The sequence below is a fragment of the Corvus moneduloides genome, chromosome 17, assembly GCF_009650955.1.
Source record: "Corvus moneduloides isolate bCorMon1 chromosome 17, bCorMon1.pri, whole genome shotgun sequence".
NCBI classification, from domain to species: Eukaryota; Metazoa; Chordata; class Aves; order Passeriformes; family Corvidae; genus Corvus; species Corvus moneduloides.
In genome coordinates, this window is record NC_045492.1 from 4,847,452 (window position 1) to 4,874,751 (window position 27,300).

At 43.5% G+C, this 27,300-nt stretch overlaps 1 long non-coding RNA gene across 8 annotated transcripts in view; it reads left to right on the forward strand.

Moving 5' to 3' along the window:
• Positions 1-236: 236 nt before the first annotated feature.
• The window catches only part of LOC116452392, a 132,248-nt gene continuing 105,184 nt past the window's right edge, over positions 237-27,300 (forward strand). For 3 of the 8 annotated variants that reach the window (XR_004243478.1, XR_004243479.1, XR_004243480.1), the window contains exons 1-11: positions 237-614; positions 699-860; positions 3,536-3,754; positions 5,710-5,784; positions 7,298-7,382; positions 9,441-9,640; positions 13,621-13,845; positions 15,571-15,739; positions 15,864-15,967; positions 16,141-16,247; positions 22,901-23,062. This is a non-coding gene — a long non-coding RNA (uncharacterized LOC116452392). The remainder of the gene's footprint in view (positions 615-698; positions 861-3,535; positions 3,755-5,709; positions 5,785-7,297; positions 7,383-9,440; positions 9,641-13,620; positions 13,846-15,570; positions 15,740-15,863; positions 15,968-16,140; positions 16,248-22,900; positions 23,063-27,300) is intronic. The other 5 variants (XR_004243483.1, XR_004243484.1, XR_004243485.1 and 2 more) reach the window with 3 other exon arrangements.

A 27,300-nucleotide genomic window follows, 5' to 3' on the forward strand; every position in this document is an offset into this window, starting at 1 on the left:
TTGACAGGAGGAGAGGAGAAGAGCAGGCATCCAGAGAATTGCAGCACCTTTCTAGGATATGGGAAGTGTTAATTTGAAGCTGTCTGGTTGCGAAGTGGAATTTCTGCAGGAGTGCAGGAGCTGCCGAGTAGTTCAGTGAAGCATCAGTGGCATTTCTGTGGTGTGGTTTGGCCTGAGAGGAGACCCAGCAGTGGGCTCTGGGAGGAGCACACCCCACCTGGGAGTGCTTGGCACTCACCTGCAGCTCCTGCAAGGCTTTGAGGGAGATGAATGCCTGCTTTGTGGAGTGCAAGCAGAGCTGGGCTGAGCTGGGTGTGCAGCCCAGCTCAAGTGGGGACATGCCCAGATGCTGAGCTGCTCAGGGAGCATTGCTGATGGAAACAAGGATGCATAAAGGCTTGGGGATTGGGGACATTGCCTGTTCCAATGAAGGCAGCCACGGGGCAGGTTGTGTGAAGTGGCTGAGCTGCTCTGACAGTTTGCTCCTGCCAAAAGAGAGAAATCTCTCTGTACCACCCAGCTCTTGGTAGAGCTTTGCTGAACCAGTTCACCACACTGAGTGCAGCAGTGGGGAGCTATCAGAGCAAGTATCTCGTGGGACTTCATCCTGCCAGGTGTTTGCAGAAGGTCACAATGAAGCAGCAAAACGAATCCTTCTCTGCCAAGCAGTTTTATTTACCATGTGTTCCTCTTTGCAGTTTCTGAAGGATCTGGAAGAAATTACAAGAGTGACAGTTGTGAGAGGAACGTACTCCAGATTGGCGGGGTTAGTTTGTGCTTTGTTACCACATTGCCTCTTCCTAGCAAAGTGGATGTGCTGGTGGTATTCCTGGATTTCTTGAGCTCTCATGCTAACTCTGGTAAGTGTGGAGAAAGGGAAGAATGAGCATCATAGAGGAAATAGCAGTTTAGTTTTTGGTTTTTTGGGGTTTTTTTTCCTTGTTTTTGTTATTTGGGGTTTTTATTTGTTTTTTTGCAGACCTGTGTTTCAGGCTGGAAAATGCCCCTGTAGCCCACTTGGACAGGAGTGTTGTATTGCTTTTCCTGGTTCTTTATTTGTTCTATATTCCTTTCTGTTGTATCAAACTGCCCAGCCTGTGTTTTGGGGAGAATCTGGTCCTGCCTCTGACACTGCAGGTGACATAACAAAGCCTCCCAGTAAAGGAGTGTAACTGTCACAATAATGTGTTTCCAGTGCACAGAAAAGAAATCCAAGAGAAAAGTGACATGATAAAAGATAAGCTGTGTTAAACAAAGATGTTTTCTGTGTATCACACCCAAACATGGTGTATTTCGTAGTACAGCAGAGCACACTTCATCAGAATCCCAGGGAAGAAGCAGACCTGCTAAAAGAATAACATTTTGGTGCCAGGGAAATTATGCCTTTAATAGATCTCTGCTGTATTTTGTAGAGAGATTTGCACCTACATTCAGCCTTGGCTAAAACGTGATGGCAACATGTTGTAGGAGCCAGTTCCTCCTCAGGGCTTCCTGTTACAACAATGGAGCTGTAAATGGTGTTATGGAAGTGGCAAGTGTCAGAAGGCAGCAGGATGTCATTGCAGTTGGGAGGTGGTTTTGATTAACTGGCCCGTTCACATGCTGAGTTGTCCAGGAGAAAATCTGGTCAGGTTGCTTTTTGGATGCTTGGAGGGGAGGAAGTTTGACTGTGCTCTACATGCCTCATTGCAGTGGATCCTGATCCTTATCCAAATCTACTCTGGCTAGAGCAGAACCTCAGGGAAGGAGTTCTTTTTCCTGCATGCAGCATCCCCACACCTCCCGCAGCTGCTGATGGGATGCAGCCCTTGCTGAGAGGCAGGGTGGATGGAAGGGACAGGTTTGGTCTTCCTTCAACTTGTCTCCTGCTGGCAATTCTTGTCCAAGAGGAACCTCAGCTCAATGTTTTGAATAGAAACCTTTCCGAAAGTTGCCAGCTTCAAGTGAAAAAGCATGGACATGGTGTTTTGGTTTTGCATAGATGTGTTGAAAAATATCACCTACAGCGTGTCAGAGTGACAACTGCTTGCAGCCTTTTGGGTGCTTCCTTTCTGCAGCATTCAAAAGAGTAAAGAGCTGATCCTCTGTCACTTCTGTGTTTACTTTGGAAGGGATGTTTCTCCAGGAGAATTGGGATTGTCTCTGAAGAGACCAAGCTGTCACTAAAAGATTTGTGCATTCTGACCATATGAGGAGAAAAGCCAATTTTACAAGGATATGTCTCCCTCCTCTGTCCCTGCCTCCCCACGTGTACCTCTCCCCACTCTAAAAGGAGACTGAAAGGAAAGAGGATGTTCAGTGGGACAGTGGATGGTGCTCTTGGCTGGTGCCAGCAGCAGAAGGACACAACCTGGCTTGCAGGGACCATCTGCCTTGTGGAAGAAAATCCTAATGGATTTGTTTTAATTTAGACTTCAAAGTACTTAGGCTGGTTTTCTCTTCTGCATTCTACTCTCTGAGTAACAACTTTACTTAATTTTCTGACTGTGGAAGGAGGAATTGGTTGAATGAAACTACTTCACAATGTGTGAGTGGAGAAATCCCCGTGCCAGGGGGCCCTGGGGGCAGGTGCAGTGCATGGAGGGGAGCATTGGGCAGGGTGGGATGTGGATGCTGTCCGTGTCCATGGAGCGATGAGTGGGAGTTTCCAGCCCCAGCACTCACCAGTGGTGCTGCAGGACCTGCCCTGTGTCTGTGGGCTTGCAGGGGAGGCTGAAATAGATTCTTGGCATCGAGTCTTGGATCTTGGATTCTCTTTGCTTAATGGATTGCTCTGTCTCCCTAGTGATACTGCTGCAGCTGCAAGCCACAGAGGCGTTTTGGCTGAAGTCCTCTTGGTTTAAGGGAGAAAATACTGGATAGATCTGCTCAGCAGCAGCAGGACTGAATGCTCTCTTTCCACCCTGACCTGGGAGAGTCCCAATTCTGCTGACCTGAGGGACACATCTCTTCATGTCCCAGGCTCTGGAGATGAGAGAAATAGTGTCCGCAAAAGTGTTTGGTTTATATAGAAAGATTTGAGGTCTCTGCCCAAGAGGCTTTTTTTGTGCCTTCTTTCCTTTTGAAAGTTACTAAGTTTATTTTTGTCTGTGTGAGTTGGCCTGGTTTTTTTAATATATGGGAAAGGTGACTAGAGCCCTGCATAGACACTTTTTTATATTTCATATAAACCTAAACAAATACATTAAATAAAGGTCCTTTCACCTCCAGCTTGATGGTTCAAATCCAATCGTGCTTGGGAACAGAAATGTTCAAGCAGTAAAAATAAAACATCTCCTGATTTATGAATAGAAGTGTCAAGCTTTGACTTGCTGTGATTACTGGCATCACATTATTTGTGAACGTTCAGACAACTGCCAGAAATCCACGAAACACATTTGTGAAGCCCAGAAGTTTCATAAACTTCAGCCTGAGTGGTTATTTGCTTTCTGGTGGATAAGTGGGCTGGCTAGAGTTGTATAACAAGGCCAGCTAACTAATGCTCAGGTCTCATAGTAATAATAATGAGTGCAAAGCTCTTGTTTCTGTTCCACAGCAGAAGGTGGCAATTCTGCTCCACTTTACACCAGACAATTGCCATTTGCTCTGGGGAGTTGTTGTTACTGGTTTGAGGAAGCCAAGGAAGAGAGGATCCAACCTGACTTTCAAACTTCACATTGTTTCCTGGGCCAGCTGTTGGGGAGGAAAAAAAATCAATTATTTGCTTCAAGGCTGCATTGTTCTATTGGAGAAACCACAGCGGTGCTAACGCCAGGTATTGCTCGTAGAGAACAGGAGGTGGTGGGAAGTGTGGCTGTGGTTCAGAGCTCTGTGCAAGGCAGAGCACATCAGCCACTCTATATTTGTACCAGTGTTCAAGTGCCTGAAAAAGCAGGGGGATTTGGCGAATCCATATGGATTTCACACCAGGAAAAGAGATGCCACAATTAAAGCCTAAATGCAAGGCATGATGGTGCTAAGATAACTCTCTCCCCAGCAGACCCTGCCAAAGGCCTACTTGTTGGGCATTCAAAGGCAACGAGGAATCCCAGGCTGTGGGAATCTTGGCTCAAAGCAGTAGCAAGACGTGGCCTGCAGTGTTGCAGAGCTACTCTGGTTCTAATTGTACATGATATTCTGAACATTTTTAAAGTGTTCTTTTCCTTTATGTGAGTCTTTATATTCTCTCACTGCTTTCTCTCCATCTGCAGAAAGTAAAATTTAGAAAAGGTTATTATAGCTGCTTTGTCACAATATATGGTACCTACATGGGGAAGTGACAGGATAGGGACAACGTGGCATCGTTTGCTTCTGCTACCACTCTGCATATGGGAGACTTTAAAACATTATTTGCAATTTCTGTTGGTATTATAAATAATAGATCAGGTCCACAATTTATTTGCTGAAAGTTCCAGCAGATGCGGTGTAATTAACAGACTGTAATCATTAGGTTTTGGAGAGAGGGTGACATATCAATTTTTAACTGTTCTTCCACTTAGAAACACATCCAAGTAGTGCTGCCTCCAGAGGGATATGCACATGGATGAATGCACTTTGTGCATGCCATTTTATATACATTCTCACTTTGCTTTCCAAGTATTAACATGTGTAAATCCCTTTGGCATGTGCAGATACGTGCAAGTGGGCTGTGCATCCATAGCATCTATTTGCATATGGAAGAAAGCATATGTGGAGTGGTGTGCACTGAGTTACACTTGCACTGAAGTCCTTTGAGTGTTTGACCTTACGAAGTATCTCTTCAAATTTGCAACTCAGTGATTTAGTTCCTTTTGCCTCCCAAATAAAGGCAGGGTGACTTCAGGTGGAGGAATAATGATTTTTTTTTTAGGAAATAAACCTTTGAGGCATACTGCTCAGTTGCCTTCCCTTTAATAGAGCAACATGAAAACCACAGAGGTGGCGAAACCGGTCTTGGTGGACAAATACAGGTGTAGCTCAGTGGTGCAGGTGTTGAGCTGGTACCCAGGTGAGTTCAAGTAATTACTGCTGGGGAGATTGTTCTTTCTACCCCCACAAGTAACCCTGTGGCTGCAGCACAACACCACGAGCTCTTTGCTGCTGTAGGTCTCATCTGCTCAACAGGCTTGTCCAACAAGTTGCATATGGCTCTTGGGGTCTTAAAGCAGGAGGGAGATCGTGGTGCTGCGCTGCCCATTCCCCACAGCAATGCAGGGCATGGCCCAAAGGAGCGAACCTCACAGAGGTGATCCAGCACAGTAATTGTAATTAGCTTCTGGCAATATTAATGCATGCATTTGAGTTTTGAGGGTGGTTGAAATAGACAAAGTTTTGAGAACTGCTTTTCCTTTACATTTTAGGAGGGCTTCTAATGATTTTGTCCAGTAGCTCCTAATTTATGCCAATAAATTCTATTCTTTGTGCATGGATGTAAATATGTGATTCAATATCTGAGATAATTTCCTTGAAATGCCAGTTAAAACCTGAGAAAATTCACTGGGGAAGCTGGTGAGGACCTTTTGGCAAAACATTGGCTTTTCCACCTCTAAACACCTACCATTGATTACTTACATGTTTGTTTGGGTTTTTTTTAAATGATAAGTAAACGTGAGCACCCCTGACTTCCCCCATGTAGGCAGTCTTGCCCACATGGATTTCTTTTTCTCTTCTTTTGGAGAAATCAAATGTTTCATTTTGTCTCTTACAGAGGCTCTAATTCAGCTTTCCTACTGTTATATCACTTTATTTAAGGACAGTGCAGGAGGCAGGAATCCGAACTGACTGCCTGATGCTTAAGAAGGTGAATAATGACTTGGAGAAGACCTGGTGCGTATCTTTTGATCTTTGGGCTTCAGACACCCCTTCACCCATAATTAACTCATGTGTTGACTGATCACCTGAGTGATCAAGGGAGACTCAGCATGTCAGTGGAAACCAGGGAACTATTACTCTATGGCAAAACAGCAATCAAGCCAGCTCGTCTATGATACAAATCAGATACCTGCAAGAACAAGTCATGTAATGGCAAGCTGTGCTGGAGATGGATGATATCCTAAATCATTATCTTCGATAGCATCAATTATGTTTGCAGGGTAAGCCCATGCTACCTTCATGGCAAGCCCTGCATCCAGATAGCAGCAGCAGCAGCAACAAAAATTAAAATTACAGTACAAGTTTCTGATACTGAGGGACAGTGCACTATGCACGACTGGCCAATAAATCAAGACCATCCGTGGATTAGATGGAGGGGAATGGGAATGGTTATCATTCTGTTGGATAAAATGCACAGCTTAGGCTCTATAGATCATTTAAAATATATATGAATTTGAAATCAGCCAAAAGAAAACGTCAGGCATTTTTCTTCTTAGAATTATGGCATGTTTTTAAAGCCTAAGTGCTTTTCAGTACAAATTTTAGCATGTTTTGCATTCAAATGAAACATCTACTCTACGTGTGAAGCCCTTGCACAGACTGCCTGTAAAAGTGGAGGGAATCACTGGATTTATAGGTTCTTTTGCACATTCTGTCAAAGTCAGCCGTTCTGCCTAATGGAGCCCATGGAACAGGAAAGGCTTTCATTGCACAACTTTCTGTAAGAGACGTAATGCTTGCTGCCTGACACATTGCAACGTGTAAACAAAGACTCGAAAGAAGTTTGTATTAAAAGAAGGAACCTCAACTGGGAAGGGATTAAGTTAATAACATTTTCTGTAATGTCTTTATCAGCATTTCTGTGGCCAGTTTGTGACAATAAACAGGAAAAAAAAAGCTCATGTTCAAGATGGAACTAAATTTCAGGCTGGTATGAGTGATGTACCTCATAACCAGTTATAATTAGAAGGGAGGCTTCTTACAGCGCTGCTCCTCTATAAATCACAGCAGATATTACTCCAACTTGTACAACAACCATGAAATATACTGTGAAATTTGAAGCTCATGAAAAATAGGTTCTTTTGTTGCAATCTCATTCTTAGAAAAGCTCTCATTTGATACAAGCTTATGCCTTTTTTGGACTGGTTTCTTAAAATTAAGGTAACCAGCTGCAATTCTGTAGAAAAGTGTTAAAATTTCAATTTAGTAAACTCTTTTTTGTTTTCTATAATCGCAGTTTGTGCAAGGTGAAAGCATTGCTTGTTTTGCTACACAGAGTCCTTACTTGGAAGAGTCTATCAAAATATCTCAAGCAAAAGTTTTCTATAGCAGAAGCTTCTTATCAAGCACAATTTTACATTAAAGGAATTAGAAATAGGGGATGATAGCTGAATAGATGTGTATTTTCTTCTTCTCTTCTGAATGAGTCAACTTTGACCTGGTCTGGTGCTCACCTGCATTATTCCAGACGTGACCATGGAAAGTCCACAGGGAAAGAACCCTAGGGAAGAAGGTCTTGCTGGCTTGATGTCTGAAAACTAAACAAAAGCCAAGTAAGATTCCTCAAGTCTTTCTCTTGTACTAAGTCTTCTTCCGATCACTTTTTATTATATTTTTAATAGAAAATGGATGAGTTTATTTTAGAAATGTTTTCTCTGAAAACCTATGAACCATTCAAGACTGTTGGCATGGTAGGGCTGTAGCTGCTTCTATTGATCCTAATTTAAAGCTGTAATTGCAAATAAAAACATCATATCCCCCAGCTACCTTAATTGAAAGGATTGATTCACAGGGGAAAAGCATGATAAGGACTTCTATGTGGGCCAAGTGCTTATGGGCATTTTAACACCCTCATTTTGGCATGGGTTTGTTCTTGTGTGGGAGAATGTCACAGACATTGAGGGCAATACCTTCACTCTTCTACTGTCTTACCTCATTTCTTGGGTTCCACTTGAAATAAAGCAGGGGACCTACACAAGACTCTGTAGGCAGCAGGAGGGTCCCTGGCTTGGCCTCCCAGATGTCAGAATTGCCTGGAGAAGCCACCTGTATATGCAGGTGTCCCTGGGATGTGCTCTAGTTGTGTGAAAAAAGGCTTATACTATGATTTGCTGTAATAAGAGTGAGATGGCATTGCTCAAGAGAACATATTCTGTCAGGCAACCCTCAAGCATGTGGGATGCACTTAGCTGCTTCAAAAATAAATCAGCGTTTTTAAAGAATTAAACAAAACTCTTGTTTATTAGGTGAAATTATCAATTGTTTTGTCTTCCAGAGGTAAACAAAGAGCTGAGGGAGTCTCAGTCTCTCAGTCTTATGACCTTATGGTCACTGTCCAAAATACCAGCAGTGACGTTCCACACTGGAGAACTAAGAAAAAGAAAAGCAGATATTCAGCAGGGTTAGCCCAGTGTCTTTCCAAGCAATCCCTTATTTTGACAAAACATTTCCATATGGGAAACACTCTCACTGAGCAGATACACTGAAAACAGTGTGGTCAGAGCTTTGCTGATATGGGCTGTTGAATACCCAGAACAGTTGAGAGGCTTCAGCAGAGCTGCCCTGCATGTCTAAATGTAAAACTGATGCCGGGAGCTGAAAATTGATCTGTAACATTAAACTCCAACCACAGAATGGGCATCACCATTTGTAAGGGAAGCAGATAGCTGGTATTAGCTCATCTGGGAAAGATGAGTAGCTGGACAGGGTCTGAAGAATTCCTGCAGATATGAAGCCCTTACCCTGAACTTTGTGGAAAATTGGTTCAAAACACAAATTTGCAGCAGATACTTATTTATGTAATGGGGCTGAGATGTAACCCTGAATCTAAATCCTTTTTTTGCTGGGCAGAGTTGGCATCTGGCTCTCCACTGATCCTGCAGGGCAGCCTGTCTACAGTTTACTAATCCTAGAAAGCAGACAGACATACTCTTAAGAAAAAGCCTTCCTTTTTTCCTTCCCTTTTCCTTTTTTTTTTTTTCTCTATCTCTCTTTCTCTTTCCCTCTTTCTCTTCTTTTCTTTTTTTTTTTTTTTAAGGGAAAATTTGTTGCAATAATACAAACCCATCATGCTCTCTCTGGTTACAGCTGAGTTGACGCTACATCAGCAGCAGAATATGTACAAATTAAACTGTAACAACGTACCAAGGAGAGGCACAGCAATATCACAAAAATTATCCACAGTACAATATAACTAATGTTGTGTGAAATGCATTCATTGGCCAAATGATGTCTAGGTGTAACTTAAGGAGTTATGCTGATGGAGATAATGGTTATAGAACAGAGATAAAGGAAGGAAAGGCGAGTGAAAGACAAAAGGTTGCAGCAAGGGCAGCCTGGCTGGGGAGGATGTTCAAGCAGGTGAGTTTGAACAGGAAAGCTGAGCTGCTCTGGAATGTAGAGGCATGTGAAAAGAACTCAGTGCCACCTTTCCTCCTCACATGTCTGGTGTGGAGGTGTGCTGCTGTTTCAGGCACACACACCCTGTGCTCCTTCTCATCTCCTTTTGTGTGGACTTCTTGCAGACATTTATCTAGAAACACAAGCTGCATATCTGTTAAATATTCTCTAGCCCTGTTGCTTATAGAAGTGTCTGTGTTTTCACTTTCTAGATACAAAACAAAACAAAAAATCCAAAGAGAAGGGACTGATTTTCTTAGTATGTCCAAAACCAAGAAATAAGCTCAAACATAGCCAGCAAGAGGATGGCTAGAGTAAACACGTGCACTCAGAAGTTGTCATCTCATTTCTTAATCTGAGAGTCTTTGTGAAATGAGTAAATGTTTTGCCTGAATAAGAAACTTGGCAATTGGTAAGTCAATGTGATTTTCCTCTTTGTTAAACATAGATTTAGAAAAAAGTATGTCCAGTGACCCATTGTGCCATCATGCTTATCCAGAGATGTTTATCTAGACATGAACATTCTGTTTTCAAAGGAACTTAGGGATTAGCCAAGTAAATCTTATTTTACATCTAAATTGCATTTTCCAAAACAGTTCAGGTGAGCCTCCACCTCACTGAGTGTCTCTTAAAAACCTAAGTAATTCTTAAAATCAGAGAACTGGACAGCAAAGTGGACTTGCCTGAAATAAAATCAATCTCTGTGCAATGTGTTGCTGGAGTACAAGGCCTGGTCTCTGATGCAGTCACATTCTCTCAAATTACTAGAAAAATAGAGTATTTTCATGGTATTCCTGACTATTTTTTACCTGGTTGGTTACAAAGAAAGAGCCTAGGCCAAAATCATGCAACAGTTGTTGTTCCTGACGTGTGGGAGCCATGTTAGGGGTTTTTTCTCATTATTGATATGCACAAGGATGGGAGGTAGACCCAGCCAAAAATGCTGGGATCCAACTATTTTCAAAGTCCTAAGATATCCAGAGTGGGGAGTTCATTTTGTCTACCAGGGAAGATAGGGGGTCCCCATGGATCATTCAGTGGGAGGCAAAGCTCTCCACAGAGATGGGGTGTGCTGGACTGAGCATTTCTGTTCTGCTTCAAAGGCAGAGGAGGGAGGAGCAACGCGATAAAATCAGCGTTTTCAGCCCTAAATCTGACTTGGATCTGGGGGTTCTTTGTGAACCTTACAAAGCTTTTTCTCCAGCCAACCACCTCCACTCACCGCTGAGCACGTGCCAGGAATTCCCTAGCTGAGGAAGCTGCCAAAACCCAGGGAGCTGTGATAACTCTCTGCTATCACATCCATAAAGCCTCAGTCAAGGCTGCTCTTCCCCCAAGCGGGCAGGGGCATGGCATGGCCAAAGGGGAACATCCTCAGCCTCTAGCCTCTGTCATTTTGTTCCCTCTCTGTGCCACAGTTTTGTGTTTTTACAGGGCTATGATGGCTCTGTGCAGAGGAATTTCTGCAGTCCCTCTTCATTTGGGAAATAAACTTCAGCCATTTTCTCCGGGGGCAGGAAAGCACGCTTCTCCTTCACTCTGACAGGAGGGTGTGCAGTAACACAGCAAGCTCAACCTTGAGAAGGGGGAGAAGCACTCTGGGACCCGGACTGGTTTATATCTCAGCTGATTCTCCTCTTTCTGTCTTCCGTATCCCCTTAATAGCTTGACAGGAGAAATATAGGGAAGATACAGCCATCTGATTAACAGTGCCGGGGGCTGGGGATGGATGACAAGGAAAGGGAGCGCAGCGTGGCTACCAGCCAAGTTCCAGCAAGAAACAGAATATCTGGCTTCCTCTAATCTCTGGAGGAAAATTAAGTTACAAAAACCTTTAGTGGAAACTTTGCATACATTCAGCACCATTGCCATGCCTGACAGAAAAAAAAAACCCTGATATATTATTTAGTTTATAGTTATAGAATTAAAGGCACAAGCTTTCCCACTAGGAATAAAGAAAAAAAATCCTCTTGAAAACTAAAGACAAAACCCCGTAAAACCTCTCAAATGTTTTGTGCTGTCAGAATTCTTGAGAAATTCTCCTTTTTGTGTTAATGGATGTTTGTGTGAAGATGTCTGAACACTTTCCCAATGAATTTTTTGCACTTGCATGTAGATCCCTTCTTGTTTTCTGAGCCATTTGCTCTGCCTCCTGCAGGAGCACTGAAGAAGAGGAGAAGGTGGAGGTGGGGAAAAGGCTCCGAATTGCCCTGGGCAGACACCACTGCCCCAGGAAAGGGCTTAGGCTTCTCAGGATTACACTGAGCCCAGGAGCCAAGGCCATCACTTTGCTGTTCATCAGAAATGTGTGTGTTACACACAGAGAGGAATTCCTCCCCTTCCTCCATGTCTGTCATCAATGTGTTGATGAAAAATAATGGAGTTTGATTTAAAAAAAATACCTTAGGTGTTAAGTGAGCTACAAGTTGGGACCTGTGCATATGAGAGAAAGGACTGATTAAAATGAAATAGCCTATTTATTGACATCTAAAGCAGTTGGAGTAACCATGATGAAAGTATTACTTACATGTTACTCAGTTTTATGAGAGGGGGAAAAAAAGAAGCTAGATTGGCTAGTTAGAACTTTTCTTCATTAAGTCTTACGGTATGTTGACATATGTACAAAGTGAGATTTTTTCATGTCAGAAACATGAACCAAGGGTCTGAACAGCCACTGCCTGGCTCAGAACCTTTCATTCCCCGGGCTGGCTGTGCTCTCCTCTTGCTGGCTGTCCAGGCTGGTGGGAATCTGGCTCTGTTTGCTCTGAGAGGAGAAAGCGCAGATGCATTCTGTACAATTTCCCTCCACCTTGTTGCAAGCAGCTTGCTCCCAACCTTCCTCATGGGATTCCTTCGCCAGCCTCGTCTGAAGGGAACGTTTTCCATGCAGAGGAACGTAAGAGCCGTGTTTACATGCCATTTCCCTTCTGAGAGCTTTATTTCTCTTCAGCCTCAGGGACCTCAACACCAGCCAAAACTCAATATGGGGCTGAAATTGTACACTGGCCGTCCCCAGCCCCGGGCAGCCCTGCCGCGGGACAGAGGGGTGTGTTTGTGTAAGTGTGCACGTGTGCGTGTGTGCACACAAAAACAGATGTGTGCTGTCCAGAATAAATGAGGCTATTCAGAGTGACACAAAATGGACAATTTATGGCCAGTTTTAGCAATTAGTCAGACCAAAGAAGTGAGGTGGGTCAGTATTAAAACCCTCACTGTTTTGTTTGCTTTAAAAAAGCAACAGGGAGTTCCAGCTGATGAGCAAAGATACTGAGAAAGGGTAATTAAAGAGAAACAATCTTTGATGTTTGTCTTATTACAGTTTCTCTTCATTTTGTTGTGCTCCCCTTACATGGTCTTGAGAAACAGAGCTGCTGCTTTCTTTTAGGGAGGGCAGTGTGGGGGCGGCTGCATGGGCAATTCTGCAGCAGGAATTCACCACACGCTTCCTGCCAGGCTCTTGCACCTTGCAGTGAATTAAGGTCCTTCCTACAAAAGTGCTGGCACCTAGCAGAAATTCTAGGTATCAGCCTATAGGGCTGTCCACTTGTGTGACTATTTTTATTGTGCTAATGGGGGAAAAAGTTCCCCTGAAAAATATTGATAGCTCCTAAAATACTCCACCAGCCCAAGAGTAGCTTAAACTGTGTAAATTAAACCTTGAGCATGACCTGCCCCCCCATACTTCACCACCTCTGTTAGTATAAATATTCTGTTCCATTTGAATTAAGTATTTTGTCTTCTACTCAGGTCTCAGTTCTTCTGCTTCCAACACTTTATTCTGTGCCACAGTCATAAGATTACAGGTTTCACATGTGTTGTTACAAACTCCTGAGCAAGCCAAACCTTTGTGCTGTATGGAAGGTTTTTAAGTTCAGGTTGTATAGTAAGAAGATAAGATTTGCAGGACTTTTTGTTTTTCCTGGTCCATGGGCAGCCTTTTCTGACTTTTGCATCACGAGTGCGCTCGGATGTGGTGAAGCTGGCTGCTGCTCATGGATGATCCTTCATTTGTGGGGATGACAGTGAGAGATGGAAAGTGCAGTGGAATGGTTGGGAGTTATTTAATCAAAGTCTTTCAATGAAGGAAAAGATATTTTAATATGTGGTTTGATTCACTGCAAATTTTTGGCAGTAGATGGGGCCCTTACTGTAATAAAATTCCATTGAGTTGGGAAGTCTCTTGGAGGTGGTGCCCAGATGCAGTATATTGGAGCTGACTCCTGGAACATCATCTCTGATGCAGCTCAGGCTGTTTGTTGTCTCCGTGTAACTGCTCACGAGAAAAATCCCAAGAGATGGGAAAGGGGAAACAACGTTCCTACACCTCTGTGCCCCACCTTTTCACTGCACTCTGGCCTAATGCTTTCATTTACTGTCTTTCTTTCCAAAAAGCTGCAAAGCCACAGGCTCCCTGATTCTGCTCTTGCTGACCACGCTCAGGACACCACATGAGATCAAGGGTGAGCAGGAAGGGGAATGCACCCCTGGAACAGGATGGGGCAGAACCAGAACCTCACCTTCTGCCACAATGCTGTGAATTCAACATTTCACCCAAGCAAACCCACATTTCCTGGCAGTGCTGGGGCTGGCCTGGAATCCAGACCTGGTCTGCTCAAGGTAGAGCCATTATCCTAAAGTGCTTTTATTGATCTGTTGACTTTCTGTCTCCCTCCTTCTCTTCCTCTCTTCACCCTGCCAGCCTCTTAAAGACTCATATCTTGTCTCATACAACCAAGGTATTTTAAGGGGTGAACAATGATTTTGAAGTCAGATTAGACAAACTATATCTGACCAGTAAAACCAGATATCCCCTGAATGATATCTGAAGAGGGATCTGTCTACATCTACAAATCAGTCCCTCTTTCTCTTCCCCTCTTATTTTTTCTCCCTCTGTGTATGTCCCACTGTTCTTCAAACAATCAATTTCAAGGGCTCATAGATCTCCTTTGTAGCAGCCTATCCCCCAAAGTGGCAATGCCATATTGTCATGCTTTATTTTCGGTTGGTTAAAGGGACCTACAGTAGTAAATCTATATCTGTGCTGTGATATCCTGCAGTATTAAAGGCTGAGATTTAAAGACAGGCCTGAAAGACTTAGTAGTTGATGCCTGTGGAAAGCCAAGAGGAGCTGTGTGCCTTACTGGAAATTTCAGGCACAATGTGTTAGAGTGCGATATATTACAGTGACCCGAGCTGCAAATCCTTCTGAGATGGAGATAAAGGGAGAAAGAATAATACTGGAGAAAATGTTAACAACACTGTGTGTTACCAAATACTAAGAAAGGGCTCAAAGTTGGTCTGTCTCTTTTTATTTCTTATTATGGTATTCATAATTTCTCATGTTTATGGAAAATTGCAATTCCTTCCTAACAACATTGCTCATTAACCAATTGCTTAAAGTATGGGCATGTAGTTAATGCTCTGAAAAATACACAGGTAAATACAGAACAGTTAAAAAGGGCTAAATTTGATTATAGAAGTGCATTAACTTTTTAAAAATGTGAAGTGCAATGTCTTTCATGGAGCTGAATACATCACTGTTCATGAATGCAGTATTTGAAAAATAAAGAAGTTATTGATAGTTTATAGTTGGGTAAGCCTAAATATGCATACATGCTTTATAATGCATTCTAATTTTTTAATGTTGAAACAATATAAATAAAAGCATATTTGAGTAAAAACCAGAAATTCACATTGCACTCTTTTGTTAGGCTGGATAGTACCACCATGAAAATAGTGTGACTGTTTTCATTGGGAAATATTAATGAGATTAAGGACAAAAACTTCTATAGTCACATCCCTTTCTCACTTCATTCATATCAGCATTAGTTTACTTTTTATGGAAATTAACGGAAAAGAAGATAAATTAATTTGCTCTAGTCAGTAGCTGCCTGTGCATTATTGAAACCCTCCTTTCAAGTGTAGTTACTTCTCTTGTAAGCCAGGACAGGAGCAGCTCTGCATGTTTCAGGTGAGCAGTTGTGCAGGACCTGTCACGGATCATGTCTGGTGCTTCAGTCAATAATCAATGTGGAGAGTTTGAAAGCAACCTGCTGGCTGAAATATGTTCATGTAAAGAGTTTATCTAAGAAATATGAATATAGTGAAATGTGGAGAGGAAAGAAAATTAAAACCTGTTTTCATATTACTGAGGAAATGAAAAAAAAGTTGGGAATAACCTTCTCTGACCATGGGATGGCCACTTATGGACATAAGGCAGTGAACCTTGATTGATTTTGGGATTTGTGTGATGAGAAGCAGTTCACAGTTCAGTGCATTGCAGATGCATTAGCCATTGTAATACTGTGTTAGTAACAGCAAACTTGCCTTTTGAAATCACAGGGAAAAGGGAATGGGAGTCCTGGGGGGAGAGAATTCCTTGGCAAGCACCCCTAAGTCATTTACCTTTTTGGAGAAACTACAGCAGGACCCCAACAACAGCCTGATGTGCACTGAGCTACAGCTCTGGACAGTGAACAGCAAATGCTTCACGTCCTGCATTGAGCTGGAGGTAAGAGCCAGAGTTGACTTTCCTTCCAGATAATAGCTTGCATTGATGCTGCTGATGGTAGAAAACATAACTCACTGTAGTCTGAGCTAGGCACAAATCTGCATTTCCTTGTCCAATCTTACAGATTTTGAAGCAATATGTTTTTGAGGAGATATGTTTGCCCAGTTCTATAGAAATCTTGATGAAAAAAGCTTTGGCTCAGCCTGTGAGATGCTCCTAAATACTGCTGTAAGTAGACTGTGAAGTTTGTTTGTGTGTTTCAAAACCTAATTGCCCAGTGAAACTACCTGAGTAAATTGGTTTCAGGGCTAGAAAAGGCTCATAACCATGCTTGTTTGGTAAGAGATCATACAAAGATAAAGCTGATGCTCATTCTAAAAGGTAAATTTGTTTTTTTACAGAGCAAGGTGAATTTGCAGACTTTCCTCCTGGGAGATGCTATCAGGACAAGCTGTGAAGTTGGATGTCTGAAATGGAGCAAGAAGATTTTCTAAACACCAGTACAGAAGTAAGCACTCTAAGTAATTTGCAAGCTAGAGAAAATGAGCCAAAAATCACTTTTCGAGACAGAAATGAGCCTGAGCAGAATTATGTGAAACTCTGCCTCGTCTGACAGCAACACTGAGTACAGACGGGTGCATTTTGTGATGTGTCACTGCTGAGCATGAGCCTGTTGGGAGGCAGGAGCTCAGGCAGGTGAGCTGATCTGCTAGGGAAATCCTTTACCAACAGCAGTACTGTCCTTGTGGTCTCTGGGTTTTGCAGAAAAGAACTATGCATTAGAATATAGCATTTGGTATGTTGAATTACACAGGACTGGAGGCAGTCCCAGTGATGAGGATCATGAACTGGGAAGTGCCTGGCCATTTCCAGTGAGTATCTGCCAGCCAGGGGAGCCAGGCAGCTGCACGCCTGGTCTGTGGGACGTCAGATAAAGCAAGAGGAAGCAGGAAGGGAAATATTCTCTGGTAAATCAGGGGGAGGAGAGAGGCAGAAGGAACCCCATGCACCTTTCAGCAGAACAGTTGTGAGCTGTTAGGTGCGAATCCCACAGAAGCCCGTTGTAATTAAGCATCCTACAAGATGGAGGGGGGGGGGGTGCAATAAGCTCATCAGCAGCATCTGCACTGACTCTCTGCCCCCCCTGGATACCCTTTGGAAATCTTCAGCGTGTTTTGTGTTTGTTTTGGAGCCAGAAACAAATGCTGGCAAATGCAAAGGTGTGAAATGTTGGCCAACCGATCCCAGTGTGCCCTACAGGGCACTGGAGGGAGGATTGCTCTAAATGGATGATGAGCACAGTTCAGAGACTGTTAAGTTAAAGCTTATTACCCTCATTAAGCGATGTGTGTAATGTGATTTTGGGCTTCTGATATGGTAAACCCAACATTTTCCAAATGTTTTGTTGTCCTGTCTGTTATGCTTGGAGGGGAATTCAGTTTCTGTTTTGCACTGGGTCAAATTCAGTGTGGAGATAAGGTTCCTTAAGGGAGTTTAGAGTTTGGGATTGCCTCGTGAAGGCAGAGGCTGTATGGGACAAGGTGCTCTGTCAGAACCAGGAGGGGTTTCCCTGGGAACGAGAGCGCTGGGGATAAAGTGCCAAGCCATGCTGGTGTCCCTGGCCATGGTCCCTGGAGCTCTGCATGGTAGGAGATCAGGCTGTGCTGCTCCCAGCAGGGTGTGAATGAAGAAAGATGGCTCAGGTTTAGCTTTCCAAGGATGAGGAGCACCGAGGTGGGGTGGAGCAGGATCAGGAGGCAGTTTAGACTCGCCAGGTACCATTAGCTTGAGCTCAGGACTGACCCTGCAGGACTGGGCTGGTTTGCACAAGAAGACTTGAGTGTCTCTGCCATGTGCTCCTCATCATTTCTATTATCTGTGTCTTTCTTTTATCTGGGGTACCACAGCTCCTTCCTATGATGGAGCATTGGCTCTCCAGTCAGCTTTAATCTCCAGCTGTCTTGGGAGGGGTCAGGTCGGGAGAGATTTGAGGTCCTCAGCCCTGAAGTGAAGCCCTCCCTGTTTCTGACAGGCCTGCAATTGAAACCAGCTGATCCCAAGTCCTTTTCAAACATTTCCATTTCAAACCACTGAAGTTTTATGTCTTTCTAGTAAATTTTTTCTTGAGCCTCATAAATCTCATAAAGTTCTTGAACAGCTAGTAAATTTGGCCATTCAGATACACGTTTTCCAGTAAAGAGGATAATGGTTGCTGTTCCTGATGGCACCTCCCCACCCTTTCAGCTGTAGGAATTCACCTCTTGCCTGTGGGCTGCTTGCACGCAGCTTGGGCCATGCTAAGGAAAGCAACACGTGCAGGTCCCGTCTGCAGGAAGAATCAGGGCATTGCTGGGCCCCTGCTAGCTTGGCCAGTGCCCCTACCCGTGAGCTGGGCAAAGTCATTTGTTCTCCTCACATCTCACATCAGAAGAAATAGGTTGATGTTCCCCTGCTCAGGGGGTTGGGAATCTTGCTCTGTTCAGGCTGGACAGAAAACGTTCCAGCCAAGTCTCTTAGGCTTGGATTTCCAGGTGGGCTTGAAAGGCCATGAGTCCAAGGACAACATAAACCCAGCAGTGCTCAGACTTCTTTTGGAAACACCAGACAAAAGTACTGAAGTTATTTAGAAAAACATGCTAGAGAAATAGAAAATTGCAAGCATATTTTCCCCTTTATTTGTTGTCTCCCAAATTCAAACAAGCTTATTTCCTTTCCTGCAATGCTGCTTTTGATAATCATGTGCCAAAGGCACTGAATCTGTTCTTATTGCTGTCAATAGCAAGATGCCTGTTGCTTTTAATGGTTCAGCTATTAAAACACAACATCCCAGTTGTCTGGCTGTGAGCAATCCCAAGCTATCGCAGTGACAATATGGAACCTTTTTCCTCTCTGAATGTTTCTCTGCAAAGTTTGACCATTTTGGCTGGGGTAAAACATGTGTCTATCTGGGATTCTTTCCAAGGATGAGATTTTGACAGCTGTGCTCATGTTGGCAAAAATCCTGACATCTTGTGCTTCGTTGAAATAGCAGATTCTTAGTGGAGAGGGGTGGGAATCCGATTTCATAGATGAACACTTATGAATTGAAGACTGTGAGCCTGGCTGAGCTCTTTTCACTTGGGGGAAAAGGTTGAACCCATCCTTTGGGAACAGGGTGGAGCCTGCCTTTCTTCCCGTCCCCACCTGTGGGCACAGATGGCCGATGGGCAGTGGGGTGGATGGAGCTCTCTGTGCTGCTGCCAGCTTTGTGCAGCAGTGTGGGACATGCCTTGGACTGCACCCACGGAAGGGGGAGTCAGCCTGCTTGCAGTCCATGCCTAATGATTTTCATTTACATTTTGGATGTTTTGGGCACGGCTGGTGGGTGGTGTTGGTGCGCTTTCAATGAAAATCCACCTTTGCAAGCCTGGTCAAATCTTGGCATCATATTTCTGCCAGAGAGCTCGTGAAAAAGAAAGCCTTACTATCCTCTGAAATAACCTGTTTTGGGGGTTTTTATTATCACTATTGTGATAAAGTTGATTGAGTGGTTTTTGTTTGTTTTTTTCACTGGAATCTCCATCTTGAACTGGAGAAATATTTCCCACAAATGCTGTAATTATTCAAAGCTGATATATTTCTGCAGAAACCTTCAATCTGATGAACTGTCACTTTTCTGATGAAGAATCACTTATTTGGAGACTAGAACTCCTATTATGTCGACAAATAGGGAATGGTGGCACAGAAAATTGTGTCATGAGGTCAACCAGGAATTCCACTTAAGAGCCAAGGATAAACTGGAATGGGTCTGGTGAAACGTCATCAAAATTTTTTCAGAAGGTATTTTGTAAATATTATGTTTATTTCAAACTTTCCAGTGGCCAGACAGTTCCTTTATATTTTACCAAGAAAAATAAATTCAAGAAACAAGTCACAAGGTTTTAAAACCACGTCAACAATTATTTTCCATGCCTGGTATTTCACTGGAAATCAAGGAAAAATATTTTTTAAAACACAAACAAGATAGTAGTCAAACAACAAAACCCCAAACAAAACATGCCTCCTGTTGAAAACAATTCAAGCAGTTTTGCTCAGGAAAGATTGTAGCTTAGGGTTAGACACACAGTCAGACATTCCTGCTTGCATCCATGGCAAATGTGAGGTCTTTTACGTAACTTTTAAAGGAAAAGCAGCTAATCTGTCTCAAATTCATCCTTGCTGTGCATTAAGTGATGTATACGCATATTTATCGTCCATCAGAAAGCACTTGGCTGCCTTTTCATGTGTTTAATCCCTCAAGCCTTGTTTTAAGGATTTGGGAGGCTGCTGAAGGACAAATGAGTCAGATTTGAAATGGTAGAATTTGGGACAGTCCCAGAAGAAGGAAACGCGGATGTTTGGGGTGACTGCACGTGGCTGTGATGGCAGGCAGGTGAGCTGAAGGTGAGCTCTGAGCATGGATTATTTGTCTTTGCACAGCCTGGCCTTGTCAGCTGAGTGGCCAAAAAAGTGATCAGCAGTGATCAAAAGTGATCAAAAGTGATCAAAATTAAATGGGAAAAGCTGTACCTCCTCTACTTTGCTTATGGGGGATGGGGTTGAGGAGGAGAGCAAAGGATGCAGTTATTGTGTGGGAGGCTTGGTCAGGGGGGACTGACTGATGGCCTTAGAGGCCCTTTCAAAGCCATGCCTTAATGACAAGCTCTTCCCTTCCTCTCCCACTTGTTTTTTTGAAAACTAGGGCAAATATTAACACATCTGTGAGCGTTGGGCTGCTGTGTTGGAGTGCTTCTAACCCGTGCTAGTTTGATTAAAACTAACATCACCGTTTCCACACTGAGAAATTCCAGTGTCGTGTCTACCATAAATTAAACTCAAATTCCAACTTTGTCTTCTAGTTCTGCAGCAGAGCTGTTTACTCTGGAATAGCATAAGGCAGATGTCTTCATCTTTGCTGATTCTTAACAAGTCACAGGCATTGACTTTAAATAGCTAAAAGCCTTTAAAATAATTTTAAAACAGGCTTCCCCCTCCCCTACAGACCTTAACCTTTCGTTGGCCTTAACTAGAAACACCCAGGATAACATGATCCTAAAACAGACCATATAAACCAAGGAGTAGCTTTAAATATATAACGTGATCATTACCTGAAACCAGCAAAGAGGTTGGAATAATTATTGCTTATGTTTACACTTCTGCATCTCAGTAGGTTGTGTTCAATCCTTTAATGATGATGATGAAAACATACTGCAAACACATAGTAATTAAAGAGAGCACTTAACCGTGATTCTGAAAGCACAGAGGCAGCTTTGAAGTGGAACTGGACACGGTGTCTGTTGCCAAAACGTTGCAAGAGTTGGAGCACCAGGTAGCTGGTAATTGCAGGTACCACACCATGTCTGTTTTGGCACCTGCAACATCCGCCTCCAGCACCAACCTCAGAATTGCTTCTTGTACATCAGTGAGACTCCTGCAGCCTCAGAAAGAGCTGATTGATGGTGGCTGAGGGATCAGACAAATACTCTTTTTAATTTATGTAAAGCCAACATTGAATTTGGGCTTGTTTCTCCGTGGGGGACTTTTTGAGGGTGAGGCAATGTTTAGGAAAAGGGCAGGAGGAGGAAATTTGGGGTGACAGCCGAGTGGGCACTGGTTCAGGCACTTTGCCCTGCCAAGGCTACACTGTGGGTACTGACATGAAAGGGAGTTCTCAAGCCACAAGCTCCAAACCTTGTGTTTTAGGAGTGTTTCTGTGGGTGAGGGAGAGGGGCATGTATTGCGGAATGGATTCCTTTGTTTGTTTTCCCCATTTAAAATAACAAAAATACTCTTATTATAATAACTGCAGAAGGATGAGTGATGAGGCTTGTGCTGTAAAATCATGTTTGCTGGAGAAGTTGTCCTGTTTTCCATTGCTTAATTTCATCTGAAAAGGAAGGGCATAGAGGCTGGGGAGAACACAACTGCTTTCCTGGAAGTACTTTTCCAAGCACTAGATATGGGCTTTCCCAGGAGGGAGCAGTTTATTACTATGTAAGGAGAGCAGAGTTCAGAACAGGTCCTAATGTTTCTTTGGGGCTTAAAGGGATTCACTTTTGGTCATTGTCCCTTAATTTTATGCTACATATCTCTTGGTAATTTTCCCTGAAAACCTGAATTCAGTTTCTGCTCCTGTGCTGGTGCCACAGAGACCACCTGCTTACACCATGAGAGTCCCACTTCTGTGGTGTTCCTGTCCCCCAACAATGTCCCCTTGAAGAAAAACAGCTATCAGCTAACACTCTACATGCCTCAGACAAGACTTTTCCGCCTAGATCTCTCAGGCAACATGGACAGTATTATGATCCTGCCTGTCACTCAGACCCATGGATGTTATCTTTCACTCCTGTCTCTAGGTTCATGCCTCCAGGCAGCGTCGAACTCTGGCCACTTGTTTCTTTGTCGTCTCTCTAATATTTTGCCATTTCTGTCCCCTCTCCTGGCTCACATGCTTGCCCAGGCTGTCATTACCGTGCTCCCCAATCACTGTTACAACATTGCTAATTCTGGCCCTGGCAAATGCCAATCTCACCCTGTTCATGCATGTTCTTTATGCTTCAAAATAATCACTTGCCTTGCCTACCCCTCTTGCTTCATCTCTCTTGCAAGTGTCTGCACTTGGTCATATCAAACATAGTCTATTTGGTTTTTTCCCCCCCAAAAGGGGACCTTTTTCTACCCAATACATTATTTTTGTTTTGTGGTTAAGGTGCCAGTTTCAGCCTCTGATCAACCCATTGTGCCACCCTGTGTTCCCCAGCTGTTAAAATCAGAAAGCACCCTCGCGTTTCCCTGTGCCGTTCAGGCAGCTGCACCACGCTCTTCCCAGTTTCTCTTCAAAACCTCTTTTTCTTAGATTGCTGTAAACCCTTCAGAGCAGTGGGGCTGTTGGTGTGCTGAGCTCTCTGTGTGAGCAGAGTTGGTTTCCATGGACTCCCCTGGTCTGCAACATCAGTTGCTGGGTTTTGGCTCGGTGTGAAGGCCCTCTGGTTCAGAACCCTCTGTTTGTGCTGGCTTTGCATGGTGTCTGTCACTGTGGGTTACTGCCCCACAAAGGGAATCCACAGGTGCTGCGGTAATATGAAATAATAATAATTTAAAGAGCAAGTATTAATAGCACCGTGTTTGTTGTTGCCCCTGCAGCACTGAGCAAGCACTGGTCCTGGAGGAAGTTGGTGGGTTTTACTCTCTTCGGAAAAAATGTGGTGGAGAGCATTCCCATCCCTACTCCACACCTCTTCCACTGGCCCGTTTCATTGCTCCATCAACCACTGAAATGGAGGGAAAGGCTTAAAAAGCAAGGTGGTAAGTGGTAGGACCAGCATTCTGCAATTCCACTTCTGGGTCTTCTGTCCACTCCGTTCAGAAATCATTGCTGGGGATTTTCAGAAAGTGGGTTGGGGTTTGTTTGTGAGACAAGACAGGGGAATGTCATTGGTCGACATCAATTCCACCCATTTTTCTTGTTGGATGTTCCTTGGAGAAGCCTGACCTTCTATGTGGAGTGCCCAGTGCCCTGGGCTGTGTGGCACAGGAACAAATACACACAGGTGGGGCTTTGCAGCACCCTCTGCAGCTGCATTCCCGCTCCGAATCTCCTGAAACTGCCAGCCACGTGAAACCAGAACAAACAATGGGCTTAAATCCATTTTCCGCATAAGAGTTTTGCCTGTGGAAAAAAAAGAAAAAAATCAGATGCCAAAATATCAGGCTGCAAATCCCAACTGCCAAGCAGTTCTTCTTCCTGTGAGAAGGAAGAACTCTGGTGAAAACCAAAAAAAAAAAATTAATAATCCAGCCCTGTGTCGGGAACAAAGGTCACTGCCTCTGCAGCAGCCAAGTGCTTAGCCCAAGGCCAGTGAACATCTTGAGCCTTCTCCCGTGGCTTTGGGACCTTTTACAAAAGCTGGGCATTTTTCCAGCACTGAGCCGTAGGAAGGACAGTTGACCCACGTTGCACTTGGGGCATCTCAGCCTTTTTTCAGTTTCACATAAGGCTTTGTCTAGGTTTATTTTATTTAATGGGCTTTGCTTTTTTTTTTTCTTCTGGTTATACTGTCACAGGAAATTCTCACTGTTCTATTACCTTCTTCCTGTTGGAACTAGCCTTAAAATAAAATGAATAAATAAATACATATGCATACATATAAAAATATGCAGACAGGAAAGCTATTCAGATCTGCAGAGGCCTTGATAATGCTGCTGATGAGGTTGCCAGCTTTCCCCCTGTCTGAGCTGAACAATTCCCCACCACCTCCCCAACCCCTGGGAACTTAAGGGGAGGTAGTTGTGAAGTTTCTAATTCTGACTACAGGTGTCTGGTTTGAAAGACAGCACATGCCATGCTGTAACCTCATTTAGGAAAAGGGTAATTAAATAAAAATACAGATGTGTTACAGTCACAGTTCCTGAACAACTGAAATGCCCATTACTTTTTAAAAAGTAAGGGATAAATCTCTCTAGAGGAGCACTATCCTCTCATCAGGTGTAATATTATTCAGTATTAGTACTTTAAATAAGAAAAAGGGTTTTGAATGTTAACATCTGCTCTTAACCATCTCTTTACAGCAGGAACATTGTGTTTGAAAACAAACAAGATAGGAATGTCTAAACTCCCCTCCTTCTTCTGCGCTGCGTATCCAAATATTCCTGCCAGTGTTTACCTGTTGCACGTTCTGCTCCATCATTTCAAGTTTTTAAGGTGCTGTAGATTATCAAAACCAGAGGAGTTATTAGACCTGCTCAGCTTTGTCATAACAAATTGGATAGTCACTGATCCTGTCCTTTTGAATCACTAGCTTGAGAAGTGTAAATACCTCTCTATATTCTGGATAAATTGCTTGAAAAGATTATTTTGAAAAAGATTAGGCAGCTTTAAGATGGACTGTTCCCTGCTCAGTAGTAATGATGATTGTAGTAATGATAACAATAACCTAACTACAGAATTCATCTGGTCTCAATCCAATAAAATATTTAACCCCAAGCTTAACTTTCTAAGCGTGCATGCATCCCTGCAGCAGAGCTGAGCACATGTTGCAGCTCTTTGCTCTATTGCTGCTTAATTCCAGCATGTGCCGCTCCTGTTGTTTGTTTGAGTCGGGCTGTTCCTGGGTTTGACCCTGGAATAAACCTTTGGGATTAGCAAATACTGAAGAATTGCTAATATATTAATTATCCAGCATAATTCAGGGGGTTGCAACAACAGCTGAGTGGTCTGACTGCCCTGATTGTTTACTGCATATTTTACAAGGTTGTTGGTCTCTCCTTCCCCCGGTTTAACCCCCTTTTCTCTTGTGCTACCCGAGGGAAGGAGGTTCACAGCTGTGAGTGGACACTTGGCCTTGGAAGAGGAGTATGGAGGTGCCAAGCCTGGTGGCATTACTGTGAATCTTACTGTGAACCTTTTCAGAAATGCAGGGGGTTTTCCTAAAGCCTGAGCAGTTTTAATTGTGCTATTTCTTTGAACTCTCACTTTTATTATACTAAAAATATACCCCAGCACATTGCTTCTCTAGAGAGGTGCAAACCCACACATTTCTAGTCTTCATGGTGTGGTGGAAGAGCTTAAAACATGACGTGGTTATTATGTTCTGGGCTCCAAAATTGAAAAGCACATAAAAAAATCTGTATTTCTTAATAATTTTTCAGGATTTTCAAGCCAATTTCGAGATGTTCTGAGACTCGACAGGTTTTGAGCACTTAGTGTAATTCCTTGAGCCCCTGAAGTCTAGCTTATGGAATCAGATTTCTACAGAACTTCACAGAAAATTCATCCTTCCTTGCTGTGCTGAGCATTACAGATACACCACATGAGAAAGGGTCAGGGCTTCAAAGTCTTTACCATTAAAATGATTGTGAAAGAGTAGGAACCATGACTGCAACAGGTTTTATCACCTCCGACCCCCTAAAGCAGCACCCAGCTCCTGGTGTTGCACAACTCAGAGGTGCTGCCAGTCTGAGCTTTAGGCTGCTGGGGGATTTCTCTGGGCTTGGTCCTTCCACCCATCTGTATTTGCAGCCATTTGAGAGCAGCAGTGGGCAGGAGGGAGCAGAGATCCCCAGCAGGCCCCTGAGAGTAGTGGCTTTCCAACTGGGCTCCTTGGGTTATTCTTAAACGCCTACAAAATACATGAGAATCCTGTCATTGTCCCAACTGGGCTTTGAATCAGGGGCTCTTAAACAGAGGATGTGCCATTCTTCTTTTGTTCCACACTCCCATAATGCTCTGAAAAGAAAAGAAAGGGAAAACAATGCTAAGTAAAAATCAAACCTGAAACGTGCCTTCAGCTTTACCCCAGCAGCCAGAGGTGGAAGGGATGGTTAGCCAAAATTAGAGTCTCCTAGGCTTTGGGATTTCTCGCTGTGAGTTATGGCTGCATGTCAGTAGCAGTAAGTAAAGCAAAACGCAGTAGCTAGACTGGTGTTCTGTTCAATTGCCCGGGGCCCCAACTGAAATTTAATAAGTAAATGTAAGATTTTAGTATTTTGGAATGGAAACTTTATGGTAACTTTTTCCTGCAGCCCCTGTTTAAGTGATGTATCACATGTACAGTTTGTGCAGTGCAGCACCTTGGAGCTGAATCCAGCTCTGCTGTTGTGCTGCCCCTCTCCCAGGCTGCAGCCGGGTAAATCTTCAGGTCACAGAGCAAGCTGATACTGAATACAGTTACGGCTGGGTTATCTTCCCTGCAGCTCCATCCACATGGACTAGGATGAGAATCCTAATGGCTGTGGCAGGTGGGACAATCTCTACTGATGATTTTTTTGAAGTCAGGGGTTATCAAGTCATGTTCAGGGTTGGCTTCTGGAGCGTAGATACTTTGGGTCATTGTTCAGATTTGAAAACACAAAGCTCTTCTTTGGGATTCTCTGGTTTTTGTGGGGTTTTTTTTAATTATTTTTTTTTTGAGACACAAATTTTTATTACTCATGTTCAACCACTAGTGAGGATGGAGAACCCTCTCATGGGAAAACAAGAAAAGTTCCATATTTTAAATATCCATCACTTCTGTTTCCTGCTCAGGAATGGGTGAGGAGTGCATGCTCTCCTCTGCTGCCAGGTTCTGTTTTGCTGTATCTGTTACTTTACAGTTTCTTCATTATGATGGCTCACAGAGACTTGTCAGCTGTTCCTCATCTCTCTCCAAGCATGAAAATCTAGTCTTGAGGGGTGTGTTTAGAATCAGATCGTATCAGGAGCTGTTGGCAGGAATGCACTGAGATGGCAAAGGGAGCTTTACCCTTTTCCCAGCTCCCTGCTACTGTTTCCCATTAGCACCAGCTGGCACAGCCCATTTGTCAGGGATTTTCTGTGTGTTACTCAATACCTCCGATATCCATGGCTGTCCTTAGGAGACGAGGAGGCTGAACAACTCTCAAGAACTGGTGAATTCAGTCTAACCAGATAAAAAATAAAGGATCTTCTTTATCTTTCACAATTGACTATCCCAACTTTATCCTTCCAGCGTGTGCAGATGATGTGCAAAGGTCCAAAAAAATATGGAGACCTCTCTCTAGGGAAGCACATCAAAACTAGCCATGAG